At 46.4% G+C, this 21,199-nt stretch overlaps 1 protein-coding gene and 1 long non-coding RNA gene across 9 annotated transcripts in view; one reads left to right on the forward strand and one right to left on the reverse strand.

The window, feature by feature from the left end:
- The window catches only part of FBXO47 (F-box protein 47), a 1,641,665-nt gene that overhangs the window by 1,462,254 nt on the left and 158,212 nt on the right, over nt 1–21,199 (reverse strand). The window lies entirely within an intron of this gene.
- LOC144753911 (uncharacterized) lies at nt 8,704–10,408 on the forward strand. The gene is made up of 4 exons (XR_013594597.1): nt 8,704–8,803; nt 8,920–8,982; nt 9,075–9,158; nt 10,316–10,408. It is a non-coding gene; the product is annotated as an uncharacterized LOC144753911 (long non-coding RNA).

Consider the following 21,199-nt stretch of genomic DNA (forward strand, 5'->3'; position numbering starts at 1 on the left):
AGCCGAGGAACAACACTGTGTGTTCTGCAATGTGCGATTTTGCAAAATTAAATTTGTAACCCATATCAGCAAAGTTACAAATAATCGAATTCACTTGACACAGATGCATCCAAATTTCGTCGTCTGTGAGATAAATGTCATCCACATACGAGTAAGCATCTGGGTCGATTCTCTCTAACAGAGAGACTATGCGTGCGGTAAAAATACCAGGACTATTCTTGTAGCCCATAGGAAGACGCCGGAAGTGTTTTTGCACTCCAGCGCTTGTAAAACTTGTCCATTGGGAGCTAAAGCTATCCAATCTATGGGCATAGAAACCGTTGGATATGTCAAGCGTTGTTTTGAAACGCTTACGCACTAGACTATCCACTAGGGCAGAGCCGTGAGTATTCTGTACTGCACAGTTACGGCAATGCGAGTTTAAATGCCGGTAATCCAAGACCAAACGATATGATCCGTCAGGCTTGGTCACAGTAAAAAGGGGATTATTCATCGGTGACACACACGTTTCAATAACTCCCTGATATTCCAATTGTTCAAGGATTTCTGCGACGGAAGCTTTTGCTTCACGCCGAATGGGATATTGAGGTTGAGGCTGCGGCTGAGACCGCAACGGAATTTCGTGGCAAGGTGACAATTTATCCCAACCACATTGGTTGCGGTACAGAGCCGGCGCAAGAGCCCGAGCCCACTCTTCTGCAAAATGCTGCGCATGCTCTCTCAAGACAGTTTTCGCGAAACTGGGGAGGATTACCTCCTCCCCTCGCGGCGCCGCGAGCACAAAAGGTGGGGGCCAGTCAGCCTCCGAAAGCAAAATGTCATACGTAGAAGAAAGATTTTCCCAAAATACCCCTTTGATTGTACGCTGTATGTCACCTTCAATCAACAGGACAATTTCATAAAGTCTTTCAGGGGGAGCAAGTCTCGTGTCCGCTGTTTCAATTACAACGTAGATATCAGTCGCTGTCACCCTCAGTAGTGGACGCAGCGCCTCTCTGACTATGGTAATCTACGCCGCGCTGTCCAGCAAGGTCAGAGCCCACGTTAGATTCCGAAGCCACGTTCTCACTATCTGTGGCATATCTATGCGCTGTTAAGGCTGCGACTTTCTTTTTCGCAAACTGTGGTCGCTGTGGCGTAGAATCTTCCTGTTTTGCTGCGCCGTCTGTCTGGCGGGGCTGGCCACGTCCTTGTTGGCCACCACGTCCCCGTCCGCCTCCTCCTCCCCCGGTCTTCGGGGCCGATGTGTCCTGAAAGGAACGAGGAGAGCGTTGATCAGAAACCTGAAATCGATCAGGTGATTTAATCATCGCGCGATCGCGCAAATCATAAACTTTCTCTGTCGGCACAGGAGCTTGTTTTGCAGGAAAAGAATCCTGAGTCTGCTTATTTTGATTCCCCTGTGTCTGTTTTTTAGGCCAATTTTGTTTTTTGGACTTGGGCTGGACATCTGACACAGCAGATTGTCCTTGTGGTTGTTTTTTCTCCTTGACTGAAAAATATTTCAGACCTCTACTTGTGCGGCCAATTGTCTTATATGCGGCCACAACTATCTTTGCTAACTGTCGGGGTTTATCGGCATCGGGCAGAGCAGCCAAAGCATTCGACACCTGAAAGTTCACCGCATCTCCTTTGATATTGGAGAGTATGAGATCGCTTACAATCTCAAAAGAACCACACAGGCGCATACCCAATTCAACCGCTGCCTCCGGTCCGTGATCATCCTGAACACGCTTAACGATCTCAGGCAGTGCGTTCATAGACGGGGTGCCGAAACACCTCGTATAAACGGCCGCAAAAGTTTTTCCCCAGCTTTCACAGTCAACAAGCTCAGGAGTTAAATCCTTCGGTAAAGTTATCGTCAACATCCTATGTTTATCAGCAGGAGTAGAATTCGGAAACACAGCCTCCAGTTGGTCAAACTTCTCGGCTAGCCAGAAAGGGAAGTCATCGTTATCAACTGGACGTTGACCAAAAACCGAATTTACCATCACCGGATTAAGCCGTAAACCGCCACGATCCATTGGAACGGCCGCACCCCCCTGGGGACCTCCCGGGAGATGTCGACCTATGTATTGCACCAAAGCACGAATCACGGCAATTGAGACAACATGTAGCCTGCGAATTTCTGCAAGGGTACAAGCGCCGTGATTCGGATGCGGGGTAAAGCCACCCAATGCAGGCCAATTCGTGCCTGGAATGGATAGAGGGCCTAACCTCGCAGCTGATAAAGAGTGGGGGAGGGCGCCATCAAACCAAACGCGATGCTGCCAATGATCAATAGGTATTTCCAGTGCCCTGTACGGTGTATACTCAGCCGGTACAGGGGAGGGTGTGTAGGTGTGGAACACACCAGAATTTGCGTCCACAGCCGGAAACGTAACCCAAGAGTAAAACAATTCAAATGGGAACGCCGGATCCGCACACACCACTAAAATCACAGCCATGCCCTCCAACGGGACCTGGTATGTCTGTAGATGGGTGCGCACCGCAATGCGACTATGCTGCGCAATGGCCACAGCCACAGCCATGATTTCACTGGAACTACAGAAAAACAAAGCAAACTTTGTAGCACAACTGGGTAGTAATTCAAAGAAACCGTTTTAGAAAGAATCAAGCTTGAAAATACCTATTCCATAAAATAGGTAGGTTTCACCGACACCACGTTTTCCGGAAACGGTAGTGAAGGGGTTAAGGTTTGAACGATATACTACACGAGTGTCATGATATAAGACCACCGAAAACGTTGGGCGCCATGTCGCAGGGTTTCTGTTCTCACACAGAACTGTGCACAGAGGATTGGAACCTCGGAGAATTAGGGTGACCCAAAACTCACCTAAGTACCCAACAAACCCCTTACCGAGCTAGCTACAGTGTCTCATTGGTCATAACAAACTCCCAATGTTTAGACAAACCAGAACATGAACTTACAGTACCTCAGGATACGTCGAACACATGAACACTCTTTCGTTATACTATCATTATAAACCAGAACATGGAGTAAAGAAGAACACATGAGCATTTGAAATGTTTATTTACTAATGCCGTCTTCTCAGGCGCAGTATCTTAGATAATACAAGTAAACATATCATCAGTAGCAAAATTACCAGCATAGTTACTAGTCCATAAAAAGCGAATGGTGACAGCATGATAACATGCTGTAAATGAATAAGGGTTAACAACACTTATTTCTCACCCTCCCTAACACACATATTATATTATTAGCTAAGAAGGTCTCTTTGGGTTGAATCAGGGCGGGCCCATACCTCAGTGTCCTAGCATGAAGGAATCACATCAGCATACACCAGCTCTCTCTGCATGCGAACAGCATCAAGTGTGTTTTTGTGCCTCAAGCAAAGAAATATAAAACCAGCCTCGAGCCCAAAGTTGGCAGAAGCTGCACTTATGTTATGTCTATGAAGCCGTGAAGATCAGACCTCATAACAAATCTGTATTGTGTTGTTCCTGAAACTTCAGCACTCTCTGTACAGACATAGTTTATTAAGCAAAGCTGATATCAGAGTAATAACATATTATTCTCATGTAAACCACAACGAACTACTAGGTTGAAAGCTAAATCAACAATTAAGTGTTGTGTGCAGAAGTTGCAAAAAGGAAAAATGGCGTTTAAACCTCTAGTGAGCCTATGCTAACTTAACACAATATAAAGATATACAGTAGCTATATGACAGGCCAACGTAAGGAATTTAGTTTCTTTGGCATTGAACAGATACAGCACAGTCCACGTGGCGGCAGCTTGATGGAAGCGTGTGCTAATCCTGACTTTGCCAATAGCAGAATGTAAGGTATAATTTGATGAGGTGCAGCAGTAAGAGGGTGAACGTTATGTCTCTTACACCACAGACAAAACCTCTTCCATTTCATCCTGTAGGTTTTGTTGGTACTCTCCGCTCTGGCCTTGGACAGGATCTCCCTACATTCGTGTGAGATGTTCAGATGGCTAAACTCACAGTGTTCAGGAGAAAGGCTGCTAATCGCAAGGATTTTGGGTCCGGATGGAGCACCTGCCCCTTGGAGATTGTCAGAAGCGATGGAATTGGATGCAACCGAATTGGACGGTCCTCCGACAGCAGCAGCAGTTCCGTGAACCAGTGTTGTCTGGGCCACCACGGGGCTACTAGGATCAGTCTGCACGGCTCTTTCTTGATCTTCACCAGTATGCGGGGGAGAAGAGGAATTGGAGGAAAACCGTAGGCAAAGATGCCGGACCATGCCATGGAAAACGCATTCCCCAAGATCCCTTCTAGGGAAGCCAGCTTACGAAGTACTGGCATTTTCTGTTTTCCCTTGTAGCGAAGAGGTCCACTATTTGAGCATGCTGAGAGTATCCGCCTTGACGTTTTGATCCCCCGGGAGGTGTTCTGCTGCCAATGATATTCCTTGCTGAAGAGCCCATTCCCATATCTCCTGGGCTTCCTGAGACAGGGAGAGAGATCTCGTTCCCCCTTGCTTGTTCACATAATGCATCGCCGTAGTGTTGTCTGTTCTTACCAACACCGGCGAACCTCTTATCCTCGGTAGAAAAGCCAGTAATGCCAAATGGATCGCTCTGAGTTTCATCAGATTTATGTGTAATTGCTGCTCGTGCGCCTGCCAACGACCGCTGACTTGAAGGTCCTGAAGGAAAGCTCCCCATCCTTCTAACGACGTATCCGTCGTTACCACTAGAGGAGCCGCTTTTTCCAGAAACGACAGCCCTTGAGACACATTTCCTTTTTGTGTCCACCACTTTGCGGCCTGTACCATCTCTGGTGTCACCCATATTGTATCGTCGAAGGATCCCTCCGCTTGACGCCATTGGAGATCGATCTGCTCTTGCCATGGTCTCATCCTTAGCCTGCAGCAAGGTACCAGGGGAATACAAGATGAGATCGTGCCCAGCAAGGATTTGTACCTGCGGACTGAAAGAGACTTTCTTTTTACAAAGTCTTGAAAGAGGAACACAATCCTCAGTTGCCTTTCTTCGGAGGGAAACTCTTTGTTGCATTCCGTGTCCAACATTGCCCCCAGAAATGTGATCACTTTTGCTGTGTGGAGGTTCGACTTTCCCTCGTGGAGAGTCAATTCTAGTTTGGCGAATAAGTCTATGCAGGCCTGTGTTGACGCTCTGGCCTGTACCTTTGATGGCGCCTTGACTAACCAGTCGTCGAGGTAAGGAAATATTTGATGTTTTTGCTTCCTCAACACAGCCGCCACTGGAGCCAGGCATTTCGTGAAAACTCTCGGTGCTGACTTCAAGCCGAATGGCAGTACCCTGAATTGGTAATGTCTTCCGGCTACTAAGAACCGTAGGTACTGTCTATGTGCAGGATGGATCTGCACGTGGAAATACGCGTCTTGTAGGTCCAATGTGGTCATACGATCTCCTGGGTTCAATAACGGAAGGATGTCCTGCAGAGACACCTTCCTGAAAGATTGTTTCTTGAGATAGGTGTTTAAGGATCTGAGATCCAGAATGGGGCGCCACTGGAGCTTGTCTTTCTTTATAAGAAAAAAACGGGAGTAAAACCCCTTGTTTTCCTTGGATTTCGGTACCGGTTCTATTGCTCCCTTTCGGAGCATTGTCCGAATCTCCTGCCGGAGTTGATGCAGATGGTTGGCTCTCTGGTGCATCGGTGGCGTACAAGGGGGCGTTTGAAGAAATTCTAGGATATGACCGAATTGAACTATTTTGAGGACCCATTGGTCCGTTGTTATTTTCCGCCAATTGTGAAGATAATGAGCAATCCTTCCACCCAGGGGAGCATCTGACAGAGCCGGAAGATGGATGTCGTCATTGTCGACGGGTGTTGTCCTTTCCTGGCCACCCCGTCCTCTTGGAGTTGATTTTGTATATCCTCCTGATTGACGTTGGCTGTACTGTTGACGGTAAGGCTGCGATGAGGACGGATAAGAAGAATATCTCCCCCGTTGGTATCCTCCTCTATACGAGGACTGCCCTCTACCCCTGGAGCCACGAAAAGGGGTTTTTCTGTATTGCAGTGTCCCCAGAGCCTTTGGCATATCCGTATCTTTCTTGATACTCTGCAGAGTATCATCAATATGCTTTCCAAATAACTCTTCTCCATTGAAAGGGAGTTCTAAAATCTTGTTTTGCACCTCCGGCCTAACGCTGTTGCTCGCAGCCATCCTTGCCTGCGCAGGACCGCCGCTCCTCCCAAAGATCTAAACGCCGTGGTCGCTATATCCATAGCGCAGTCTATTACTTCGGCCAAAGTCCTCTCTCCTTCCATGAGAATCTTTTTCGCCTCCTGCTTCTCTGGTTCCGGCACCTGGTTAATGTATGGAGACAGGTCACACCACATCTCCCTGTCATACCTTCCCAAGATAGCGAGGGCATTAGCTGCTCTCACTAGCAGAGCCGACATTAAGGAAAACCTTTTTCCTGCATTATCCAACCTTCTGCCCTCTTTGTCCGGAGGTGTTGCAATCGGAGCAGATGGGTTCGTGGATTTCTGTTGTGCCGCCTGAGTAATAACAGAATCCCGTTTGGGATGACCCAAAAGGCAAGTTGGAGCATCAATAGGTGCCTTATACTTTTTATCTAGTCTGGCCAGAACCGGCGTTACCGTAGCTGGCGTCTCCATGACCTTTAATCCTTCCTTTCAAATATGAGACACTATCGGCAGGGCTCGCACAGACTTCCGAGACGAATCCTTGAAGTCGTATAAAAAACATTCCGTCTTCTCCTCTGTCATGGTCAGTGCAAATCTCTTAGTTGCTCTTTCCATCAAGTTATGAAATCCACCAATGTCCTCCGGTGGAGAATCTACTGGTCTCTGCGTAGGAGTTGAAGGTGAGGGGGTGATATAGTCATGCCACTCTGCGCTTGTGTCCGCAATTTCCCCATCCTCATGATCGTCATCCGAGGTATTGTGGTGTGACGTCGGCGGTGGAGACCTAGCTTCTGAATCTTCCTCTTCCAGCAGGTGAGATGGCAGCAATGGCGAGACCTTGCTCGGAGATGTAACCTCTGGTGTTATAGGTTTTTTCCAAGGCACCAACCTTTTTTCTGGTGTTTCTTCCCTCGTCGACGAGCCCGTTGACGAGATTCCCATCTCCGTCGTCAACCAAGTCATTGTCGTCGACGCCACCGTCGACGTTGTAGTCACCGTCGACACAGCCATCGTCGACACAGTCCTCGTCGACGCTGCCGTCATCTACGCCGCCGTTGACGCGGTTGTCAACGCTCTCGTCGACGGTAAAACCGTCGACGATATCACCGTCGTCGGTGAAATCGTCGATGCTGTTTTCTCACCAACTTTAACACTATCTGTCTTCGTCGACGACAGAGGTGTTTTTGTCGTCGTCGATGATCCCTTTTTCGTCGACGCTGAAACAGTACCTTTCTCCTCAGAAGGCGTAGAAGAAGACCGTTTGATGGTAATCTTGATTTTCTGAGGTGATTGTGGTGGATCTGAGGCGGATTTCCCTAGTTTCACCTCACAAGCAGAACCCTTCTTCCCCTTAGCTGTAACTGAAGGGGATTTTGAGGGACTGCGCCCTGAAGACCCTGGAGTGGTCTTTTTTGGGGCCTTCTCAGGTCTTTCCCCTGAGGAATGTGTCTGAGGAGATCTACTTCTCTTCTGAGATCTCTTAGACGCCACAGATTCCTCTTCACTCTCACTTGAGAGGATCTCCTTCCTGGCTTTAACCTTCTGAAGCCAGATCAGTAGCCTTCCCTCACGGTCTCTCAAGGTCTTATTCGAAAAGGTACGACATACCTTACAATCTGCTGCCTTATGGTCTGGATAGAGGCAGTAGATGCAGTCCTTGTGAGGGTCATCTGTATAAAGCCTCTTCTTGGAGCAGGTGGAACAAGCTCTAAATAATCCTTTCTTCTCCTTCTCAGACATGGTAGATGAAAAACCTCAAATCTAAGTCAAAATACTGTAAAAGTAAAGAGTTTGAGCAGAGCTCAAAGGAGACTCCCTAGCACAACGTGCGGTAGAAAAATCTGAGGGGCAGAAGGTTCTCTCAGGAGTGTTCTAGAGGGTGAGGAGCTCTGATTGGTTCAGGGAAACGTTTGGGCCTTTTTACATAACAAAGGCTATGGGTTGTAAAAGGGAAATGGGCCTAGGCCTCTTTTCAGTTTGCTATACTACTAAGCACTGCTTTTTTATATACCGGAGACTCCCGTCTCGACGACGGGGAATGATTCAGGCATGTTAATCTATGAAAGTTCCAATACTGGAGTAATTGCATTAACTATTCCTCCACTGGCGACACACTTTGCCTACCTCCCTATGCTCCCCATTTAATAATGTTGAAGATGTTGCAGTTTTGGCCGATTTTGTTGCCAACGCTATATTTCTGTCACATGGCTCTCACACTATGTGCGCGAGCAATTGTGGTCTTGCTGTCTGCCCCATTACCTAATGACCCACTGCCAAATTGGGTCATTAGTTACTTTACATTTTAGACCGCCTCTCCAGATTTAGCTTTAGAATCGTGTACATGCGCCTGTTTCTCACACCTGTGTTACAGTATATTTCAATGGTAGTTTGTTTGTTTTTTCCTGCATGCCACGGGCTCTTTAACCACAAGATGACGCTATTGGATTCATTTATCTTGAGATTCCCTTTCACACCACCGTGTTTACATATGACTCGGACTTGTTACGTTCGTCGGTATCCCTTTCCTTCACGTACGCTCTCACACTAATTTAGGTCACGTTCTAGTGTTTCCAGGCACGTCCTGTAATATATTGGCTTCCGGGTTGTTTCCAACCTTACCCCCGGATTGCAATACGGACACCAGGACGCCAGCATCTTGGAACGAAGTAAGTTACGCAGTGTCTACCATACATTTACTTTTAATCCTTTTTATCTGGATTTCGCTGTACAGCCCGACATGTTCCACTCTGACACCCCCTCTCCTTTTTCCTTTACTCCACAGAGTATCGGAGAGCACGAACATGTGCATTTTTAAGACCGATCTCGCCAAATACATTTGTCTTATGTGAGTAACACAATACTGTTTAAGCACTGAATTTTGGTATATATATTTAATTATAGGATGTTTCTACAAATACTCCTTTTTGCTTTACTTAGCCATCTAGGTAACAATTACGGATGGGAAATTTTCCCGCTCACTCACCCATACTGGCGTCCCCATCTATAGTTTCTTTTGAAAAGGTGAGGTACCTTTACCATTTCGTGGGACTTTGTATTTATTTTTTTAATATGAGCATGTTTCGCTGAATGTTGTCTCTAATTGAATTCAGTAGGCTGCACTATTTATTTAACAACTATTTATTAAGATTCTTATACTTCATAACCTTCGAATTTACTTATGAGTTTGTCGCGAAGAGCCTTTATGGGAACCCTATGGGATTCATGAGTTATGCACCCTATGTGGCTTCTCTCTGGATTACCTAGTAATCTTTCCACTCCACTACTCCCCCCGGCGCTTTTCATTGCACACCCTTGCAGTGACACCAACGAGTGAAGTGGTCAAATACCGCTGTATGCTCCCTCCTACGCTTAAGCTATACGCATTCTCTCAATAATACCGACTTAATTAGCTGTTCAAACACCGCTGGTTGTTGAAAAGTACCCCAGCTTATACACAAATCCCTTGACACCTTTCCCCTTTCTTTTCTCCCCTCTCCACCGCCCGCTTTATTGTCCACAGCTCCCAATTTTGAGTCTTGGGAAGTGTACGCCTCAACGTGAACCAGCATACCCTACCGGGTTGGAATTATCACCGGTTTAGGGGTAAGTTTGTACGCTGGTTCTTTGGACCTCTCTGGTCACCAGGCTTTTGATTTAGGTTTAACGTGCCCCCTTGGCCATTTAGTACTGTCAGGATGTTCACCATCACTTTCTTCTATTCTCTCTTATCCTGTCCTAGATGTCATTAACTTAGAATTCAGCCATAGAGGTACCCGATTACCCTTTACATTTTTATCTTGAGCCCCTTTGGTTTAGTTTTAGCTCTTGACAATTTGGAATTCTTCCCTTTTGATTCTATCTACACATGCACATACCTATCTCACTTACCCGTAATCACCTTAATCGTGGTTGACAATTTGACCACTGTGGAGGGGTGATGCATAGGCTACTTCATCAGCTGTGGTTTCATCTCTCTGCTTTTAATTGAATAATTTTTGGGCATTCTGCTTCACTTTTCGGTGTGGATGATTCTCTCTTTCAGGTTGAGATGAATTGGTTTCAACGCGTGCCTTGTATTGTCTTTTTGTTTTGCACTCTCCAACACTGGGGGGATTTATGTTTTGCAGACATTGTGATTCCATATTCTGTCCTCAGGTTATTTTTTGTATCATTCCCAGGCCTGAAGAGTCGGCGAACACTGTTTCGCTGATGGAACACGTGTCGGCTGGCTGTGTGTCCTTTTGTGTGATGACCAAATAAAGAAATCAAAGAACTTCTATGTTGGATTGGTTCCATTTGCTTTTACACTGCATCAACCGGATGTATTACTTTACTATTTGAGTGTGCAGGATGTTTGCTATATGTACTTGTGTTTGGATTTTCCTACACTGATTAAGGGGTTGTAGGGTCTCCCCTTTCCCATCAGCACCATAACATATCATTGTCATCCACAAACTATTACGTGAATATTAGCAGAGCGCCATTACTTCCTGTCCACGAAAACCCTGTCCTATTTACTTCTACCTACACACTGTTAAGCTCTAAGAGCCTTCGCAGAGGTCCTGTGAGACTTTAGAAATGTACGCCTGTGGTTGATTGGGACATACAGCCAGATTCATCAAAGGTAAATCGGCTCGCAAAGGGCCAGATTCTGCGAATCTGGCCCTTTGCGAGCGCTATTTTTGCATTTGGGATTCATCATCCCAAATGCAACAATCGCATTTGTAGAAATCGCAAATTTGCGAAGAATTGCATTTAAGGAATCTCAATTAGAGATTCCTTAAATGCAATTCATGAACCATTTAAAAATTGCGAATTCGCAATCTTGGGCCGCTATTTACCGCGAAGTCTGACTTCGTGGTAAATAGCGAAAACTTAGAAAAATGCACTTTAGTGCATTTTTCTAAGTTGTATGTTACACACACACATGTCCTTTGGCACCCTTGAAATCGCATCCTTATTTGCGATTCGCAAATTGCGAATCGCAAATAAGGAATGACTCATAGAAATGAATGGGGATGCCATTCCTTATTTGCGATTAGCAATTTACGAATCGCAAATAAGGAGGCAGTAGAAATCGCTATAATTTGTGCGATTTCTACATGAATCCCGTTTTGCGAGTCCTTAATAGCGATTCCTTAATAATCGCTATTAAGGACTCGCAAAACGGGACTTTGATGAATCTGGGGGATAGAGAACTAAAGTCCGAAGGTAAAATAATCCTTTTGCCCAGGACGAACCTGGCTGATCCATATGACCCGTGCTGCATCACTGCCAGTGTCAAATTGCTCCTTAGTCCTGTTTTCCCATTACCATAAATGTAAATGTAAATGTAAATGAGCTTATATAGCGCACAGCTACCCGCAGTGGGTGTCCCGGCGCTTGCTTAGGGAACCCTTCCTGGTATTCCCCTGTGAGATAGCAGGGTATCCACAAGGTGAAAGTCAGGCATCCCGCCGCGAGGGGCCGTTGTGGAGATTAAGCAAGCTATTGCCCAGAGTCGCAGAGTGTGAACCCGTGAGTCGAGGAGGCACCGGGGCGAGAATTATCGAGTCCGTGGAATTTTTAGCCCAAGACCCGCCGAGGCGGGGAATTGAACCCTGGTCCAGGACCGATCTCAGCTTCCGGGTCTGCTGCCTCTAACCCCTGAGCCACACTTCTCCACGGACTATCATTTGGGCTTCTTGGCGCTATTTCCACTTAAAACTTTAAAAACTCATACCTGTTCCTCTTATTGGATTTTTGTCATTTTGGTGACATTTTGTTTAGTATATTTTAGTTTATTTTTTTAATTTGTTTTGAGGTTATTTATTTGCATTTTGCCATTATTAGTTTTAGTACTGCATAAATACTTTAAGCATTGTCTCTAAGTTACAACGGTCTGCTCTGTGCTATGGCTACTAGCAGGTTGAACTCTAGTTAATTTGGTGACTTTGAGGGTTGACCTTAACAAGGACTGTGATTATAGCTTGAGTGGCGTACTTTTTCCCGTCAACTAATACCCCAATTTCTTACAAACATAATTTATCACCAAATTCCTGAGAGTGCCCCCCCCCCATAAATCGGCACTCTAAATTCAATTTTTTTATTTTGTGAAAAGAGGCTATAAACTGCAGAAAGTTCATATGAGAGGCTGGTTCCCAAGACCTCTCCTCAGGTCCATTTGATCAATAACTACAACATGCCCCTTACTATCCTTGAATCTAGGATAGCTCTGACCTCCTACTCGGTTTCAGAGTCCAGCATAATTCGTGCTGGCTTATTTCAATTATATTTCCTTTAAGTATGTGGACTTCAAAGTTTGATTAAAGAGACACAGAATACAAAATGAATACCTAAAGTTCAAGGTAACTTACATTTTACTACTACTGGATGTATTTGTATTGATACCTCAAATGGCCCAATATAGCAAGACATTAGTTAATTCTTGCCAAACAGTTCTATATGCCAAGTACATAATTAAAGTTTCGCAGCTGGAGTATAGTTAGGTGCCACTTGATGTTTCTTGTCTGTCTGTTTCTTATACCTAATTTTGGCTTTATCAATGTTTACCTGAAACTCTTTCCATAAATGATATAATTTTGAGATCTACTGCATAGCACTTGGTACTAAAAGGTAATTATTTGTAATACCAGCAGACATATGGGAATGAATTGCTTGACTGACAAAAAATAGGAAAAGATTTGGTAGTGAAATGTTTTGTATTACTATAGCAAAGTGCAGCCAACTACGTAAATTGTACCCAAATATTCTGGTCTATAACAAAACAATGCAATGACCTTTCTAGCTCCAGATTAACCCTTTCAGTCTGCACACATCATCCAAATCAGAAGAGGAGAGATAAAGTTCCACCTTTAGATAGCTAGAAAATGCTTTTGAGAATTTTGATTTTTTTTCTCATTTTCTCATTCTGGTGTTCAAACTAACATTGATCAAGTCTTTGAAATGTTTGTACAAGTAAGATAATGTATGATCCCCTTGTTGACTATTTATTCATGTGTTTGTAGTTACCCAAGCTGCCTAGGGGTTACTGGAATGCCCTTACTTTTTACTCACTCCGAGTTGATGAGAGCCATTCTTTCTAGCTGTGATGGACAGGAGCTCTTGTGTAGAGTGTTGAGGTTCTAGAGAATACAGAATTTTATTTATGCACCACCGGAACCTGACCTTCTGAACAGAGGTGGACATATTGCCTCTCAGCACTGAAGGGAGTACAGGTGAATCTGATACCTCAACATTGAAACAGACCATGAAAGAGGTGACCTACTTAAGGCCAAAGAACAGCCACAACAAGCCAAGCCAAGACATTTTTGAAACCCTCAACATCTAATGCTTTAATGCCAACTCCCTTGAAATCGAATGAATGTTGAATGAGAATGCCTCCAAGTTGACTGACTCAGCGCTGACAGGAAGTGTGAATGTCCGTGATTAAAGGTAATGTTAACATGTGGCGATTGGAGTGAGGGCTTGAGAGTAGAGTGTTTGGGTGTAAAACCTTGTCACGTCAAGGGCAGGGATTGGTGGACCACACGGTTGAGCAGAACCCACCTAACGCTTATGTCTGAGTTAAGTCCCACCTCTTCCCTGTCTCGTCTTTATGACCTCTCCAGGCATATCTTGCACATTGATGCGCTCAACGGATTTCTCACTCTAGCAGACTCTGTCAAATCTCTAGGCATCACTCTAGACTCAAAACTGAACTTGAAGAGTCACATTAAGAATTCGGCCAAAAGCGCTTTCCTAAACCTCAGACTACTGATCAAAATAAAACCCTACATTCCGCCCAATGATCGCAAACAGGCCACCCAATCTCTGGTACTATCAAGACTGGATTATGGGAACGCAGTCCTCTCAGGAATTCCAAACTCACACCTGGCTCCCATAAAAACAACGTTGCATGCGATCACCGGTATCAAGAAATTCGATCATATCTCAAGTGGCTTCCAGTCGAATTGCGGATTAGCTTCAGAACAGCCTGCCTCACCCATAAAGCCCTTCACACCAGTAAACCTGAGTACTTGGCCAAAAAACTCACTAAAGCCGGCCAGACCAGGAACCTGAGAAGTTCAAACTCCCTCCTACTCAATGCACCAAAAAATAGAAGAAAAAAAACTGCGGACCGATCTTTCACCGGAAGCGCGCCCAAAATTTGGAACTCCATTCCCTCTCACATCAGAACCATTCCCTCCTTTGTAGATTTCAAAAGCCAACTCAAAAGCCTATTCCTCAACCGCTCCCTAGGGAATGGATAGCTCAGGGCAGCTAGCGGTCATCGAGCTCTGCTCCAGCTCTTAGTCTCCGAAGCACCATGAAGGCAATTGACTATCCTGCATTACATTGTGTTGCTCTTTAATTTTACGTTCTTAGGCTCATGCGTCACTTTTCTATTTTTGTATCTGTTTATTTCCTGCTATGTACCTACTGTAAAGCTCTCCGATACCCTCGGTTCTGGTCAGCGCTATAGAAAACTTCTTAAATAAAATAAAAATAAAAAACACAGGGCAGGTCAATCCTATAAATTCAGTGGACAAGAATTTGATCATAGAGCCCCACGCTTTTGCCAAAGAGCGGTAGTGTTCCCTTGGCACCAGCGGTCACCTTTTCCATGCACACAATATCCCACATTTTGTGAAGCCAATCTAAATGGGTCGGGTCTGCCGTAGTGGCCAATCTAGCTAAAAGTGTCTGTTTAGCTGTCCCTAGGGCTAGCACAATCGCTCTACCCCGGTTTGACTGCAGGGAGAAGGCCGGGGCATTGGGAAAACCAAGGAGGACATAGCTTGGGAATCTGGGAAGGTCAGTCTCATAAATGTTCTCTATATCCGCCAGGACTGCGGACCGAAATCGTTGGTTCTTCGGGCAATCCCATGGGAGGTGTGTGAGGGTACCCTCTGACCCACACTGTCTCCAGCACTGTGTGTCCCCATCAACTCGCCACTTGGCAGTCCTCACCGGGGTATAATACCATTAATGGGCGATTTGAGGAACATCGCCTTGCCCAATGTACTACATGAAGTCGCCTGTGCCCTATGGATTATGTCCTGCCACTCCTTAACCAAAAATTGCAGCTTGCATTCACTATCCCACTTACGCTGTGCTGGTGTTTTGGCAGAGTGTGTAACGAAGAAGGAATATATGTCCGAAAGTAACTTCGGATCTGAATGGCCGGTAATGAACCATTTCTCAAATGTCGTTAAATGGCGACTAGCGTGTGGACCCAGTGTCTCAGCGCAATGTATTGCCAGTAAGAGTCTCTCAAAAGGTCATAGTTGACGCACAACTTCTCAAATTCCAACACATCGTCCTTGTCAAATAGGTACCCAACTTACTTGCAATTGGCTTCTTGCCACTTAATGTAAGCATATCCAGTAGTTGCTGGTGGTAATTCCTGATGTCCTATAAAGGGGATCAGGGGACAAGTGGGGGTGGATAGAAATCTTTTTACTTGCACCTTGTCCCACGCTCCTGTTGTTGCCCTATTTACTGGTAAGATGTACAATCTTCGGGAGCTATGGCACGATCCACACGTGAATCCCAGCGACCGTGCGGTCCATAAAGCACCAATGCTGCTCCAATGCTAGCCTTTACCATTCATTCATATATCGGAGTTAGGCCGCCTGATAATATCTTTCTAAGTGTGGTATACCCAATCCTCCATCTTTCTGCTTCAGATAAATCTGGTTGCTGGCCATTTGCGCTTTCAACTCCCCCCCTCTCCACTCCCCCCCTTATAATATCACACATTAGGTGCTGTAGTTGGGATAACACCTTGGCAGGGGGCTGTAGGGTGTTTGCATGACATATAAAATATGCGGAAGTCATTTTGATCGTTGCTAACCTATCCAGCAAGGACAATGTGTGTGCCTTCCACTTCAACAGCTCCGATCTAGTCATGGTGAGTAAGGCCGCATAATTTTCTTTCGCTGTGCGCTCGGGGGTAGGGAGGATCCTCAGACCCAGATACGTCAACCCCCCCAGGGACCCACTCAAATGGAAACTCCTCCACCAGCCGCGATCGATCTACACTGGGGATCGTCAAGCTGATGGTTTGTGTTTTTGTAGGTTAACTTTGAACCAGGCACCTCGCCATAATGTGTGATTTCCTTGAGAAGCGGAGGTAGAGAGGTAAACAGATTTGTCAGTATCAGCAGCACGTCATTGGCATTCAGCGCAGTTTTGTGCTCCGTCTCCCATGCTGAGTCCGGTGATGCCCTTGTGCTGGCAAATTTGCTCCACAAAGGGCTCCATTTACAATGCGAATAATAAAGGGGACAGGGGGCAACCCTCTCTTATCCCCCGCAAAACTCTAAAGGTGGGGGATAAGACACTGTTTACCTTCAACTCTGCCTCCGGAAGGGAATAGTTACACAGGACCCAGCGTTGGAACCTTTTCCCAAGCCCATATCTAGAGAGGACCGTCTGTAGATGTGGCCAAAGGACCCTGTCAAAGGCTTTCTTTGCATCCACCGACAGGACCAAAGTCGGAATCTGTGTACGTTGTGCCTTTCTCCAAGATATGGTAGAGCCTCTTGGTCCCATCGCTGCAGCCTCTTTTCGGTATAAACCCAGACTGATCTGGGTCCACCAGACCCTGCATAAACCGAGCAAACTGTGCCGCCAGCATGCCTGTGAATATCTTCAAATCTACGTTCAGCAGGGAGACAGGCCTGTACAACGCGCATTTCTTGAGATCCATTACTGTAATGGTTTCCAGGCAGGTTCCGCAGGAGCGTCAGGTATCCGAAGACAATCCACAGCCTTCCCCTACGGCCTTCCGACTCTATCAAACACTAGAGTACCGAGAGGCTCGCCAGGGGAAAACAGGGAGACAAAACAAGGAAAGGCGGGGAAGACAAAGACTGTGGCTGTAATCTTCTGTGTGTAAGTGGTAGAAGAACTGCAAGGACTTCTGTTGGATGTGAGGGCTGAAAGAAAACACAGACTTTCTAACCTCAGTTAACATACACACAACAGCGTCACTATTTGTTGTACATAATATTTACATACCATACAAGTCGTAAGCTACGTTTGTAGAGTAGATATGTAATCCCTGAAAAGGTTCAGCTCTAGCTAGTATATGAAGAGCAAGAAACAATGGTAACTATTCAATATAGCTGAGAGCTTGTAGATGTCTGATTTGTAGAGCTCTTATAGTAACCTGTAGAAGGCTCCTACACCAGCGTCTATAATGCCTTGGACTGGACAGGACTCTGATAATCACAACTCTGTTTATCTGACCGTCAATGATACAAGACAATGTCTGTTCAAACACAATGTAAAATTAATCAAGGCACAAGACAAAGAAAACATAAGTGTAGCGCATAGCGCTGTTACCGTGATTCTGTGTAGTGAAGAGGAAAATCTGCGCCTCACCCGAGTCCACGCAAGAAAACCCCAAACACACAATATGTAGATGACCAGGAATACAGGAAGTGAAGGGAATAGATCGGGGTACAGCCAAGCGGTAAGTAACGGGCAAAATATGGAAGGGATTCCACCGGATGGCGGAGACAAGGCCCGGCCGCCAGGTGGGGGAGTAAGGTAACAAACCTAAATACCTAAAAGAGTGCCCTGCTGAACGGCAGAGACTAAGCCCGGCCGTCAGAGGAAGCAGGTAAGTGTCAGGGCTAACAGCAGGGATTAATACCCGGCCGGACGGCGGAGCTAAGCCCGGCCATCGGGCGGAGCAGGTGAGCAATGGGGAATTGCCGGGACTAATGCCCGGCCAGACGGCGGAGCGCAAGCCCGGCCGTCGGGCGGAGCAGGAGAACAATGGAGGTCGCGGGAACAACTGCCCGGCCGGACGGCGGAGAGCAAGCCCGGCCGTCGGGCGGAGCAGGGGAAAGCAAACAAGGTTCCGTAAAACAGGCGTAAGCCACGGAACAGCAAAGAGAGCCAGAAAACTTCAGAAACTGAGGACGAAGGAAAACCCGGTCTCAGAAGGACCAGCAGGAAGTCAGGCAAAACGGGAACACAACGGAACTGCAATAACGGAGCTTGACGCCAGAACGTAAAGCGTTGCTCCAAGGGCTCTGCATGCATTTATAGAGTCTTTTCTTAAAGGGACAGCACCTCAGGGATCTTGGGGCATGACACTTACCAGGTTTTGGGAGGACAATAAAGGAGGCCATATGCATAGTGGGAGAAAGGCTATCTGTTAGACCTAGCACCTTGGTGTGGGTCTTCCTTCCATTTTTTGCTGTTGCCATTTTTTACTGGTTTTAGATTTATTTATTTATTTATTTTTTGCAATTTTTAAAGCGCTACAATTACCCATAGGTGTCTCGGCGCTGAAGCTAAATCTAAATTGCTGTCCAGTGCCACAGTGCAAGTGCTCCCTATGGTAAATTGATGTATGGATTAGTGACTCCATGATTGGTAGATTTGGCTTACTGGTCAGACCCTAGTACAGTGCACTGAGTGTGCCCAGGGCTTGTAAACCAAATGCTGCTGGTGGGCTTGCAGCACTGGTTGTACCACCCACAGAAGCACCCTGTAAAAGTATGTCTCAGGTCAGCCATTGCAGAGCCTATGCGCATTCTAGTACTGCCATGTTGACTAGGCAAGTGCACTCACTTGCCAGTCCCTAAACCTTCCCTTTTCTGCATATTAGTCACCCATACGGTAGGCCCAAGGGTAGAGTGCATTGTAGGTAAAAGGTAGGACAAACCCTGATGTGTGTGGCATGTCCTAATAGTGAATTACAACCATTTTTGTTTTTCACTATTGCAAGGCTACTGTTCCCCTTAGGCCAGAATGGGCAGTTAGATTATTACATTTTATAAACCGTAACGGACTCAGGGAACATAATAGAAATTCGAATTTAGTATGCCTGAACTCAGAATGGTAAAATGCATCTTTTAGTGAAGTTGGTTTTATCATTCTGTGTTTGAAAATACCACTTTTAGAAAGTAGGTATTTTCTTGTCTAATCATCCAAGCCTGCCTCTGCTAGGTTGTGTATTCCTTGTCTGGAGTTTGAGTGACGGGGGCTGGGGGATTCCAGGAGACAGGGTGAGACAGCACAAGGATGAATAGAGAGATCTAGATGAAGATGGGTGGGAAGGGTTGCACCTGGGACCTGAATAGGGCTGTGCCTTCCCTCCACAATGCTGGCTCCACCTCCTGTGGTATGTCTGATGTCTCTACCCTGCACTGTGAAAGGAAAGAAGGAGACAAGTAAACAGAGTGCTCCAGAACTAACCAGATCTGGTTTGGATTAGGCAAAGGCCTCTCTGCCTTCAGAGAACAAAGAGAAACTGTGTATAAAAAGGGGGACCCAGACCCCAGCACTTTAGATTGCTTTTGGGAAACAAGAAGAAACCTTTGCTGAGGAGAGGAACTAGAGAGACTGAGGAGAGACTATCCCTAAGCTGAAGTGCTGCTTGGGGTATTCACCTGCAGTGGTTGCCTGACTGCCAAAGGAAGGACAGAGGAACGTTGTGTGCACTTTCATCAACTTGGGAAGGAACTCCAAGGGCTTGAGAAAGAGCTTGCCTCCTGCTGAAGTCTCAGGGACAACAGACTTCACCCACCAGCTCCCCAAGAGTTCTTTGGAAGTGCCTGCAGTTGTGTTGGGCTTTCTGAGGGACTGCGTGTCGCAAGGAGCTGGAAGCGTGACTCACGAAGAAGCGGGTCGCAGCCGTTGTCATCGCATTGCCGGAGAGGTGGATCGACGTCACTTCCACCGGAGAAGCGGGTCACCGCCGCTGAAGCTGTTGCATCATCGCCGAAGCGCCTCGCACCACCGGAGAAGAGGATCGACGTAGCATCAGACGCCGCCGCATCACTGGGAAGCGTGTCACAAGGCCTGTTGCTGCTCAGAAGAATCGTTGAGTCGCCGTCGGTTGTGCACGCATCACGTCGCATCCAAGAGAAGACGCCATCTTTGTTTCATTTCACTGGATCTTCATCGCATCACAGCGTTGCGGGCCGCATTGCCACAGAAGTGCAGTAAGAAACCAACGCATCACCTCCCCTCGCAGAGAAGAACCAACGCCTCCCCTACGCAGCGGTAGGGACCCGACGCATCACCATTCTTGTGTGTAAGGAACCCACGCATCACCTTCCCTGCAACACTTTCTTTGTATAGTGTTACGCATCCAAAGGTACATTGAACTCAAAGTGTCGCATTTTACATCTTAAGAGAACTGAGCTATTTCTACCATATTTAAAGTATAATATTGTGGATTTTTGTCATTTGTGGTCTCGTGTTAAGTCTATATAAAAATACTTATTTTTATACTACAACTTGTGTGGTGTCCATCTGTAGTGTTGTCACTGGGTTACTGTATGTGTTCACAAATGCTTAACACACTGACTCTGAGATAAGCCTGTCTGCTCATGCCAAGCTACCAAGGGGGTGAGCAGAGGTTATTTTAGGAGAGTACCCCCTTACCCTGACTAGAGGCAAGGGTCCCTATTTGGTCAAAGGTAAATACCTCTGCCAACTAGAGACTCCCAAATCTAACACTATGTCTCACTAAATGAGTTGTAGAGGCGAACAAGAAGGGGAGAGAGCTCGGCCACAAACATTTTATAAAATTCGGGAGAAAATCCATCATCTCCAGGGGCCTTGCCGGAGGGTAGTCACCGTATAGTCCGAGACACCTCATCCGAGATGAAGTCAACGTCCAGTCTGGACGCCTCCTGTGCAGAAATCTGCACCACTGGGGTTCCGGCCACGAATCTCCCTGCCGCCTCACCGTCCAACTGCTCCGTCGTATAGAGGCTGGAGTAAAAGCTCTCAACCTCCCCCGCGATGCTGTCATCTGTTCACAACCCCTCCCGTCCCTGGCCCTCAATCTCCACAACCCAACGCTGCTCCACCTGTGCACGCAGTTTATGTGCTAAGAGTCTGCCCGCCTTGCTCCAACCTTCATAATAAGTCTGTTTTGTGCGCACCAGTGCATATTCGGCTAGGTCCATAATCAAGTGCTTTTAGTTGTTTCAGCACCAGCGTCAATTGGTGCCTCGTTCGGACCGCTCCTATCCTTTGATGTACCACCTCCAGCTCTTTAACCTTGCCCTCCAGGGTCTCACGTTTAGCCCTCCTGTCCTTGT

This window comes from Lissotriton helveticus, chromosome 5_1, assembly GCF_964261635.1.
Source record: "Lissotriton helveticus chromosome 5_1, aLisHel1.1, whole genome shotgun sequence".
Lineage (NCBI taxonomy): Eukaryota > Metazoa > Chordata > Amphibia > Caudata > Salamandridae > Lissotriton > Lissotriton helveticus.